At 38.1% G+C, this 12,399-nt stretch overlaps 1 pseudogene; it reads right to left on the bottom strand.

Moving 5' to 3' along the window:
- Positions 1–1,214: 1,214 nt before the first annotated feature.
- LOC114501365 overlaps positions 1,215–12,399 on the bottom strand; it is a 41,384-nt pseudogene continuing 30,199 nt past the window's right edge.

The raw sequence follows: 12,399 nt of genomic DNA on the forward strand, positions 1-12,399 counted from the left end.
CAGCAGCCTTCTTCAGCAGTCCCTCCCTGCAAGAAGGCAAGGAGCTGTGTTAATCTGTTTTTGTTATGCAAATCTTTCCTAAACTCTGTGCCTTAGCTGCCCTTGGCCTCCTTCCCACCTCCCTGACTCTTTGCAGGATTGGTGAGGTTCCCCTGGATCTGGTCCCCCCTGTTTTCCAGGTACCTCTGGTCTAACTTACCCATTACACTATGTTTTGCCTATGTATGTTATAATACTTTAAATCATGAAGTTTTATTTCTCAAATGAGGAATGAATTTAGAAATAAACACAGTTTTTGTTTATTTAAATCCTTGTAGAAAGTGGATAAATAGAATACAATAAAGTTACACTTGGATGAAAATGTTAAGTAACTACTTAGTTAAAATAACTTACCCCCACCACCCCTGCGGGCCAGTGTGGCTCAGTTAGTTGGAAAACTGAAAGGTTGTGGATTTGATTACTGGTCAGGGCATGTACCTAGGTTACAGGTTTGGCTTGCCAATCAGGGGCATGTAAGAGAGGCAACTGACTGTTTCTCTCCCACATCAGTGTTTCTGTCTTTCCCTTCCTTCCACTCTCTCTAAAATCAATTAAAAAATGTGATCCATTTCTGAATAGTAGCCTCCAAGTCTTTGAGATTCAAATTTGAGTTTCAGAAAAATTACAAATTATTACATCTCTAGTCATTGTTTCTCATCAAATGTTGAATCTGTGAGAGTCAGTGTTCTACTAAAAAGACATCAACACACATACAAATTTGTTTTTGTTTTTAGTAAAAATACATAAAGCGATGTGATGAAATTTCATGGGCTCTATTTTTAGGTAACATAGAGCTTTTTGGGGAACAGTATGCAAGAAATAACTCATGAGAAAAAGCAGAAACACACAAAAACTCACAGAAAATAAAAGAAAATGAGTCTCTCAACTTTCAAAAGACAATACAAGGAGTCCCACAGACCTTCTCCCTTTGGAAACAACAGTAACTAGTGGAAATTATAGGAAAAAAAGCCATTAAACTAGCCATTAAACTCTCTGAACATTCTCTTAAGGGCTTTTAGCAAATGGAAAAACATTTATTCAATCAGAATCTACTAAAGCTCAGTAAGAACCATGATAAATGTGGCACATGAGCCTTGACCACCCTACCTCTGCCCACCCACTCATAATGACAGAATCTCTACTCCTGGCCACTGCAGCTAAGGACACAAGACGCCCTATCCCAAGAGTGACGCTCCCACAGTCTCAAGGGCTTCCACAGTCTCCACTTGTCGGAATAATAAGATGAGCAAACTGGGCCCTGTTTCCCTCTTCATGTTCATCTCATAGGACGGAGGTTCCACACCTGTAGAGGCAAACCAAGAAGCGGCCAGTGCACAGGCCAGAGTTCTGGTTACAAAGACAAGTGTCATTCAGAAAGAAGTAAGCCATTATTCCCTTGCCCCAGAGGTGGCTCAGAGTTGTTGTTGTTGTTGTTGTTTTTCCCTTGGGGAAAGGCAGTCTTGTTGCGCGTGGGTCACTTGCCAGCAGTGACCACGGAACGCTGTGGATGGCTCGCCGAAAAACACGCGAGAAACAAACACACATGCACAGAGACAAGACTAGTTTCTGTGGGGAAGTAGGGACAGAATGGCCACCCCCCCCTAGTGGGGAGGGCCCTGATTTACCGTCCATACCTGCTTTTATTGGGCTCATTTTACATAATAATTCAGGTAAAGTACAGTACTTATCAGTGGGAAGTAAGGAACTATAGAAAACAAGGAAGTCTGAGGGTCTATTGAGTGGGGGTCAAAGAGCTGTAAGACTTTGAGGAACAAACTTCCTCCTTGGACCCCTCTCATTCAACTGAGAACATTCTAAACAAAGCAGGTTTCACAGTAATTTACATGTTCTTTCTTAGGCCTGATCACCCAAGGGATCTGCCCTTTCAGCACAGAGCTGCACCACCCTGTCATTGTTTCAGGCTTAGCACGGGAACTAAGGCAATAAGGAGATTTTCTCCCAGATGAGAACTCAGGCTATGCCAAAGCCGAGGAGCGAGGGTCCGTCACCCTCTTTTGCTGCAGCCCCCAAAGTCCTTCTTTTGGGGGGCCTCCCAAAGTGATCGTGCCTGGCTTAGGTCATTCCCCCTGTGGGGAATCTTACCCGTCTTTGGCTAACTGACCAAGCTTTTTGGAGTTCAGTTATGAATAAAGCAGCAGAAGCAGCATTCCTGCCTGGGAGATAAGCTTTTGTCTCCTTGCTGGCTTACGGTTCCAAGGGACGTTCCCTTAGCCTTAGCCTAGGCGGGGGTTTCAGCTTCTGATACCAGTCAGGGCAGTTCCCAGCACAGTCTATGAGAACACAGAGCTCTGAAGCTCTTCCTAACTTGATTTCAAAAAGTAAGCTCAAGCCTAAGGGTGATGCCCAAAACAGTAGAGACTTTGGAGGTAAGCATTAAAAGAGGCTGGTAGCTCTGAGACAGGATAGTAAGAAAATAGGAAAATTCCTGGGAAAATGGAATGGAGAAACTTGACATCAGAAAATTAAACAGGGCTGAATAGCTTGCAACTTATAGCCAGCGGTGAATCACAAGACTTTATCTTCCCTAACCAAGGACACTTGAGAACGAATGGTTTATATCTCTCCTCCCTAACCAAAGAATACAGAGTTTAAATCACCCTGGTCTGGAAACTTCCTCTGATACTTCTTGCAGTTGGGAGATACCACAGGTGTCTGAGGAAGGGAGGAATGCTAATGGAAATGAAGAGATAGCACCTGAACAAAGGGAGTGAGCTTGGGAAGAAGCTGTGCAGCTCCCCTTTCAGCTCCCTTTCTCCTTAGTTCCAAGAGAAATAGCACTTCTGTGCCCAGAAACTCACTTCCAAACAGAAAAGCCTACCTTGACCCTCTCACCCCAATAAAAAGCCTGAGTAGTCACACGCATGTGCAACTCTCTGGTTCTGATTCCCAGAGCTCCCGTCCTCTGCAGAGCTGAAATAAATATTTTCATTATCGGAATCCCTGAACTAAGTTATTTGATTTCGGAATACAAGAATACAATTTGGATTAGTTCCAGATTTGGTTTGGTAACAGCTTTATGAAGGCAACAAGCTAAATTATAGTTAGTCAGTAGTTTCCCAGAAGAACCAGGGAAAGAAACAGATAACAAAAGATCTAAAGATCTCTGTTGTTGGAGCAAAGCTCAAAACTGTCCTAAAAAATGGTGTGGGGGTGGGGTGCCTGGAGGGGTAGAGGGATTGAGCAGAAAAAAAAAGAACTCTTGGAAATGGACAACAGCATGGTGATTGTCGGAGGGGAGAGGGGTGGGGAGAGTGGGAGGAGGATATAGGGGGCATAAATGATGGTGGACAGAGACTTGACTTGGGGTGGTGAACGTATGATACAGTGTACAGATGATGTGTTGTAGAATTGTGTGCCTGCAACCTGCATAATTTTATTAACCAGTCTCACCTCCAATAAATTTAATAAAGAGGGAAAGTTATTGCCATTGCAAAAAAGGCTGAATTTCATTGATCAGACTAGGGAGAAAGTTAGGCCTCCTGGGCATTGTTCAATACAATAGAGCAACCAGTCAGCAGTTAGTGGACACTATCAACTGATGTGATGGCATCAGAAGCAGCCAATTTAACTGAAAGATGGGAGAAAGGCATAGCTAAAGATAGCCTTGATAAAAGCACTGTCTTGGTGAGGTGGCCATACAGATTTCAAGGCTGGGCCTTCTGAGGAGGAACATCAGATGCCCTGCACTGTGGTGAAAATAGAAATCACTGAACAGTTTTCATAAGGCATCAATCAAATAATAAACCAAATAGCAAGCAGATAAACCAAATAAACAAATGAATAAAAGCAACAAAATGCCCCCAAATAGACAAAGACAATACAAAAAGAGAAAAATTACTGACCAGTGTCTCCAATGAATATAGAAATACAATCCTCAACAATGTAATAGCAAACCACATCCAGTGACAAACAGAAAGTATACATTCTGACTAAGAGATTTATTTCAAGAATGCAAAGTGGTTTAACACCCCCCAAATTAATGTAATTTACTATATGAAAGACTAAAGTAAAAAAAACCATATGATCATGTCTGTGATGATCTCCCAAAAAAGTATTTGACAAAATTCAACATGTGATTGGGAGAGAAACACAGGAAAAATGGAGAGAAATGGAAAGAAATAGAAAAATTTATATTGCTAGTAGCATTATAACAGAGCCTTTACTAAAAGTTCATTAATTTCAAACTTCCTCCTATGCACATCTTACATATAGTTGGAATAATAATGTCCAGGCAAAATCAGACTCTACCCTTTTATTTAACATTGCATGCTAAAAGGTCCTCTATGTTAGTAAGTATTCCTCATGATCACAATTATAAATAACTACATCATATTCCAGTATATGAGAGGATCCTAATGTGTTTCAATATCTTTGATTTATGGAGATTCTGTTGTTTCCAAATGTTCACTGTTACACACGGTGCTACAATAAATGTTTTGATGATATAGAAAATGGTGTTCAAACTATAATTATTATACTAAGGGGTATAAACATTTTCATGCATCATGAAAAAATATGCCAAAATCTAGATATCAAAATTAAGGCAGTTTGCGTTCAGATAAGCATTATATGAATGAGTCTGTGTAGCTGCACCACTGACAATATGAAATAGTATTGTTTTTACTGTTGCTGTTTCTTTAGTTCATGAAAAATCGATTATCTCAGTTTAAATTTCTATTTATTTCATTCCTTCCAGATTAAATCCTCTTTTCTGATATCTTAAATTAATGAAAATTATTTCTGACTAATGAACTGCCTTTTAATGTCCTTTGCCCATCTATTAATAAGAATCATCAATTCTTATTCAATTATATGAGCTCTTTTTAAAAATACTTTTAACATTCTTTTTTTTTAAAGATTTATTTATTTGTTTTTAGAGTGGGAAGGGAGGGAGAAAGAGAGAGAGAGAGAGAGAGAGAGAGAGAAACATCAATATGCGGTTGCTGGGGGCCATGGCCTGCAACCCAGGCATGTGCCGTGGCTGGGAATCGAACCTCCAATGCTTCGGTTCGCAGCCCGAGCTCAATCCACTGAGCTACTCCAGCCAGGCTAAAAATACTTTTAATATAACATTTTCTTTAATGTTTCTCTAGGTTACTTTTAAGTTATGTATATACAGTTCTAAAACTCTGTGTGTGTGTGTATATATATATATATATATATGCATACATACATAAATCTTTTTGAGATATAGAAGATGAATAGTTAGGTGGGCTTAATGGTTGGAGGTTTTTTTTTCTTAGAATCAGATCTTAGTTTAATATATGATAACTTTTGTGGCTTTAGATAAATCACCCAATGATAAAAATTATATAGCACAAATGTAATAGATGCTTACCATATGTCTGAATTATGAGTGATGAAAAACTTGAAGAATTTAAATTGTCTAAGTCCATCAGCTAACAGTATAGTCAGCAACAGAACCCAAGTCTTTCTGATGTCAGGGTTTATGTTATTAAAAACCACACCATACTGCTTCTATGATCGTATATATCCTCATGAATGCAATTTAAATAATAAAAGTCACCGTATTGTAATAAGATGCATGACACAGTGTGTATGAGATTTATAGGGAGTGTCTAGCATATGGTAACTTCTCAAACAATAACATCAACTTTTGTGTGCAGTCCACTCTTATGAATATATATTCTTTTAATTTTTCTCTATTGGTTACAAAGAATATTAAAAAGTCTTTGTTATGGATCTTTTTCTAAAAAAATTCAAATGAACTGTGTACTTAAGCAAATGTTTATTGAATGTGTACTCCAGGAAACCTTCTTGGACACCCTCATGGACTATCTACCTGGTGTTGACTATAAGCCAGCAGATCCATTTTGGTTTTCTCTCCTGTGTTTTTGATCCATGTATCCAACTTGCTGAATGTCCCTGAAACTCACCATATTTACCATATCATCTTCTACCTCAACCCTGATTTCCCATCAGGGTTCTTGTCCCCCTGAGAACACCACCTTGGTTTTGCAAGTGAGAAGCCTTACTGTGATGCCTCTTTCTTCTGTATTCTCTACTCTGTGACCAAACCTGTTTATTTTACTTCCTACCAAAATATCCTGGTGACTCTGGCCATTGAGCAAGGTCAGGCTACTCTCAGTTCTTACTGAGATTGTTTAAAAATATTTCCATTTGTCTCTCTGGTTCCATCCTTCTTCTGTTCTAATCTATGCCTAATAATATAATGAAAAATAGATTTCAAAAATGTACATATGATTATCACTATTACTTAAAATGCTTTAAAGGTTTCCTTTGCTCCCAAGCTGAAACACATTAGCCAGCATTCTGTAAGGGCCTTCATATGCTGCTATCTCTGCTTACTTCTCAGAACTCTCATTCACTACTCCCCCACTTTTATCTATGCTGCAAACATAGGAAGCAATTCCATAAATAAATTCCTTGATTTTATCCTGCTTTCTTACTTTCAGATTATTTCTTGGGATATTTTTTCCTTTATTTTTTATTGTTTACATATTACAGTTGTCCCCACTTTTCCCCCCCTTAACCTACCACCACTTAGCTCCTATTCCCCCCTTCCCCAGGTGATCACCACACTTCTTTCCATGTCCCTGGGTCATGCATAGCTGTTCTTTGGCTAATCTCTTCACCTTCTTTCATCCATCCCCATTCCTCCACCCCTCCAACAGCTGTCAGTCTGTTCCATGTATCTATGCCTCTGTTTCTATTTTGTTCATCAGTTTATCTTCTTCATTAGATTCCATTTATAAGTGAGATAATATGGCAGTTTTTCTTTCACTGACTGGCTTATTTCATTTAGCATAATAATCTCCAGATTCATCCATGCTGTCACAAAAGGTAAGATTTCCTTTTTCACAGCTGTGTAATATTCTGTTGTGTAAATGTACTGCAGCTTTTTTTATCCGCTCTTCTACTGATGGGCACTTAGGTTGCTTCCAGATCATATCTATTATAAATAAGACTGCTACAAACATAGGGATGAATTTATTCTTTTCAATTGGTGTTTTAGGATTCTTAGGATACATTTATTCCCAGAAGTGGGACTATATCAAATTAAAATACTTCTGCACAGCTAAAGAAACCATCAGCAAAATGAAAAGGAAACCCCTTGTATGAGAGAAAATATTTGCCAATGATATATCTGATAATGGTTTAATTTCATATATATGTATATGTTTAATACACACATATATGCACATATACACACACACATATACATATGTGTTCATTAAATATATAGGTATATATTTAAGATATACATATATATGAAATTAAACCATTATTACACACACATATATACACACATGCATATGTGTGTGTATGTGTGTGTGTGTGTGTATCTTATGCAAATCAACACCAGGAAGCCAATTCAATTAAAGAAATAGGCAAAGGACCTGAAGAGACAGTTATCCAAAGAGGACATACAGATGGATAATAGACATATGAAAAAAATGTTCAGCATCACTAATCATCAAGAGATACAAATTAAAACCACAATGAAATATCACCTGTCATCTGCCAGAATAGCTACCATCAATAAATCAACAAACAACAAGTGCTGATGAGGATGTAGGAAAAGGGGACCCTTAAACACTATTGGTGGGAGTGAGAACTATTGCAGTCACTGTGGAAAACCGTATAGAGTTTCCTCAAAAAATATTTCTCATGGTATTTTTAGGAATATTCTATCTGTCCATTCCATTCAACCTATTTTCATCTGGCTAATGCATATACCCTACTAAGTGGCAACTCAGGTATCCCTTCTGTGAGCTGTCCTTTATTAGCCCTTTGATTATACTTGACTCTGTTTTACTTATTTCCTCCCATAACTAGATCAGAGACCGCTTTATGTAGAAAACAACTTTGTGTATCCTTGCATCCCCAGTGCCTCTTCAATGTCTGGCACATAGTATGGTCTTCTGACTGGCACATAGTATGGTCTGAATAAATGCACATGCATGAAGAATAATATCATTGCTAAAGTGCCATATAATTTTGTGATTGGGAAAGTGGCCCAAAGACCCTAATAAGTGTTTCTAATTTCTTTGTGAGTTTCTTATTCTTGCACTTCCAGTCTGTTATTATGAACTGGTCTTTTTTCTTTTTCTTTTTTTTTTTTACGAGTTTGTTTATTTATTTTTAGAGAGGGAAGGGAGGGAGATAGAGAGAGAGAGAAACATCAATGTGCGGTTGCTGGGGGTCACGGCCTGCAACCCAGGCATGTACCCTGGTTGGGAATCGAACCTGCTACACTTTGGTTCACAGCCTGTGCTCAATCCACTGATCTATGCCAGCCAGGGCTATGAACTGGTCTTAACCAAGATATTAAATGATAGGTCTCAATAGTAGCATTCAAATGATGAATAGAAACTATAAAATTTCCTTTACTATGAGAATAAGGGAAGTGATGATTACCTGTGGCTCCAAATTAGAGCACTTTATTCACGTTGAACATCAAAAGCCTCACCTGCATACAAGGTCTTGTTAGACTCCATGAAGACAAGACAACAAAGACAGGTGCCCTGCCTGTGGAAGCAGTCACCATTTACTAGAATAGTAGAAATGGGAGAAACTTCATAGGACCAACCTAAAGGTAACTTGCTGATATCACCAGGTGAGCAAATGTGGATAATAGATATAGACATACATTTAGGTACAGATATATTTATTTTCCTAGTCTCTTAGTCTTTGAATCATTCCCATATATTTAAGCCAATGACATAGAGGTAATAGAAGTAACTGTGATAAAAAACATAAAAATCTCTCCTTCCAAATTAGTTTCAATTGAGACCAAGCAAAGAATAAGAAAAGACGAGCCCTGGCTGGCATAGCTCAGTGGATTGAGCACGGGCTGTGAAACAAAAGGTCACCAGTTCAATTCCCACTCAGGGCACATGCCTGGGTTGCAGGCCAGGTCCCCAGTGGGGGTCACGTAAGAGGCAACCACACATTAATGTTTCTCTCTCTCTCTTTCTCCCTCCCTTCCTCTCTCTCTAAAAATAAATAAATAAAATCTTAAAAAAAAAGAACTACACTAATAGACTGAATTTGAAAAGCAATTGGGCCAGATACAGACCTTGAAACACACTAAAATTTCTTCATGTACAAGTATCATTTGCTAAACTTATTCATTCATCTACAATATTATTGAGTGCTTAATATGGGTCAATTTTTGAAGTTAGGTCCCATGAGAATTGTTACTCAAAGAGAAAGAAGGCAAAGAATCTGACAACTAGTGAGCACTTATGTTGTGTGAGAAAAAGGTCTACTGATCTTCGTGTACATTGTCTCATTCTGTAAAATATATATAATTATATATATATGCTTTGGAATGGGAATAAATCTGTTAATGTTATGTATGTGTAATTTGAAGATGAGGAAACTGAAACTAAGTTGTAGTAACTATTTACTCAAGATCGTGTTTTTAGAAAGAAGGCTAGCAGCCCATTCTTTAAAGTATTTTCCTTTTCAATTGTTTTCTAATAACTTTATCAAACTCTAGGTGGATTAAGTCACCATCCATTTTTTATATATATAGTCTATCAGAAGGATTGGTGAAATGTACGTCTTGGTGACATGCCTTATTATATAATTATATAACTATATAAAATGCTCATATGTGAGAATAAATTAAATAGAAAATAAAAGTACATAAAATAAAAATGTTTTAAGCCCTGGCTGACGTAGCTCAGTGGACTGAGCTCAGGCTGCGAACCAAAGCATCGCAGGTTCGATTCCCAGTCAGGGCACATGCCTGGGTTGCAGGCCATGGCCCCCAGCAATGGCACATTGATGTTTCTCTCTCTCTCTCTTTCTCCCTCCCTTCCCTCTCTAAAAATAAACAGGTAAAAAAATCTTTTAAAAAGTTTTAAAATATATATAATTTAATAATAGTTATTACAGTTCACATATTTTATTATTTTCATTTTATATCTGTGGTATTTTTATAAAAATATCCTAAGGAACATACTAAATATTACCTGTAAGTAGATCTGCTTAAACATGGAATAAATAAGAAAGACACATTAAGATTTGAATACTTTGGAAAACAAATGACCTAATTAAAAGACTATAATTAACTTGGGAAAAAAGATTATTTTCTAGAGATGTTGAGGCTCTTGAAATATCTTTTGGTTTTACATCCAGTTATATGACAGACAAACAATAACAGCCACCAGAGGGCAGTATGGATTTATAATCAGTCAAAATCTATAAAATGATAAGAAAATGTTCCCATTGTCTTATTCCAAAAATCTATGCTGTAGTAGATTAAATGTTTAAAAATATGTGTATTTGAAAATATTTTACCCAATTTGGTTGGTTGTCTTTTTGTTTTGTTGGTGGTTTTCCTTTACTGTGTAAAAATTCTAGTTTGATATAGTTCCATAAATTTACTTTTCTTTTACTTCTCTTGTCTTGGGGTTAAGTTCACAAAGATCACTCTGTGATCAAGTACATAAGTTTAATGTTTATATTTTCTTCTATGTATCTTAATATTTCACATCTTATGTTCAAGTTCTTAAACCCTTTTAAGTCAATATTTGTTTTTTTTGTTTTATTTTTAATTTTTTTCTTTTATACAGTTGTCCCAATTTTGTTACCCCCTTTATCCCCCTCCTCCCTGCACCCTACCATCCTCCAGCATCCCCCACCATGTAGTTCATGTCCATTGGTTGTATATATAAGTTCTTTGGCTTCTCCATTTCCTATACTATTCTTAATCTCCCCCTGTCTATTTTGTGCTTACTTATTCCCTGTACCTTCACCCCCATTCCCTCCCTCCCCTTCCCCACTGATAATCCTCCATGTGATCTCCATTTCTGTGCTTCTATTATTGTTCTAGTTGTTTGCTTAGTTTTTGTTTATGTTTTTCAGGTTTAGTTGTTGCTAGTTGTGAGTGTGTTGTCATTTTACTGTTCATATTTTTGATCTTCTATTTCTTAGATAAATCCCTTTAACGTCATATAATAAGGGCTTGGTGATGATGAACTCCTTTAACTTGACCTTATCTGGAAAGCATTTTATCGGCCCTTCCATTCTAAATGCTATTGTTTCTGGATAGAGTAATCTTGGATGTAGGTCCTTGCCGTTCATGACTTCGAATACTTCTTTCTACTCCCTCCTTGCCTGTAATATTTCTTTTGTGAAATCAGCTGAGAGCCTTATGGGACCTCCTTTGTAGGTAACTCTTTCCTCTTCTCCTGCTGCTTTTAAGATTTTCTCCTTATCTTCAATCCTGGGTAACTTAATTATGATGTGTCTTGTGCTCCTGTTTGGGTCCAATTTCTTTGGGACTCTTTGGACTTCCTGGACTTCCTGGAAATCTATTTCCTTCACCAGATTGGGGAAGTTTTCCTTCATTATTTGTTCAAATAAGTTTTCAATTTCTTGCTCTTCCTCTTCCCTTTCTAGCACCCCTATCATTTGGATGTTGTAGCATTTAAAGGTGTCCCAGAGCTTTCTCAGCCTCTCCTCATTTTTTTAAATTCTTGTTTCTTCATTCTGTTCTGGTAGGATGTTTATTTCTTCATTTTGTTTCAAATACTTCGTGTGAGTCCCCGTTTCCTTCCCTTCATCGTTGGTTCCTTGTATATTTTCCTTTATTTCACTTTGAATAGCCTTTGTTTTGTGACCAAGCTCAATAATTTCTGTGAGTATCTTGATTACCAGTGTTTTGAAGTCTGCATCTGATATGTTGGCTGTCTCCTCATCGCTTAGTTCTTTTTGTGGAGTTTTGATCTGTTTTTTAATTTGGGCCATATTTCTTAATCTTGGTGCACCTGTTATGTTGCAAGGGGCAGAGCCTTAGGTATTCACCAGGGTGGGGCAACCTTCTTTGCTTCATTGTGGTGCTGTTTGTGGGGGAGGTGTCAGAGAGGGAACAATGACACTTGCTGGCTCTGCTCTAGCCTTACTTTCCATCACTTTCCTCACTTCCCACAGGTGGATTGTGGCCTTTCAGATGCTGATTCTCAGATGAGGACCCTGTTCTAGGACCCTGTGGGCCTCTCCCACAGACTCTCCTGTGATCCTGAGAGTTTCTCCCACCACCACAACTCCTGCAGACTTTTATGTTCAGAGGTTTGAGCCTTTAGTTTCCCATGCTGAAACCCTGGGTTCTGCGGTCTGTCTCGCTTCCCAGTGGTTCTTCCCAGCTTATCGGCCCACAAATTCCACCAGCCACTTCCTTGGCTATGCATCCTCTTCTCCTCGGCCACCTATCTCCACTCCTCCTAACAGTCTGGAGTGGATCTGCTCATGTACTGATATGCCAAAGATTTGGAGAAACCAGCTCAGGAGTTCTGGCCACAATGGAGACATAGGTAAAAATGCCTCACTTCCTCGCACAAC

Source organism: Phyllostomus discolor, chromosome 7, assembly GCF_004126475.2.
Source record: "Phyllostomus discolor isolate MPI-MPIP mPhyDis1 chromosome 7, mPhyDis1.pri.v3, whole genome shotgun sequence".
Taxonomy (NCBI): Eukaryota; Metazoa; Chordata; class Mammalia; order Chiroptera; family Phyllostomidae; genus Phyllostomus; species Phyllostomus discolor.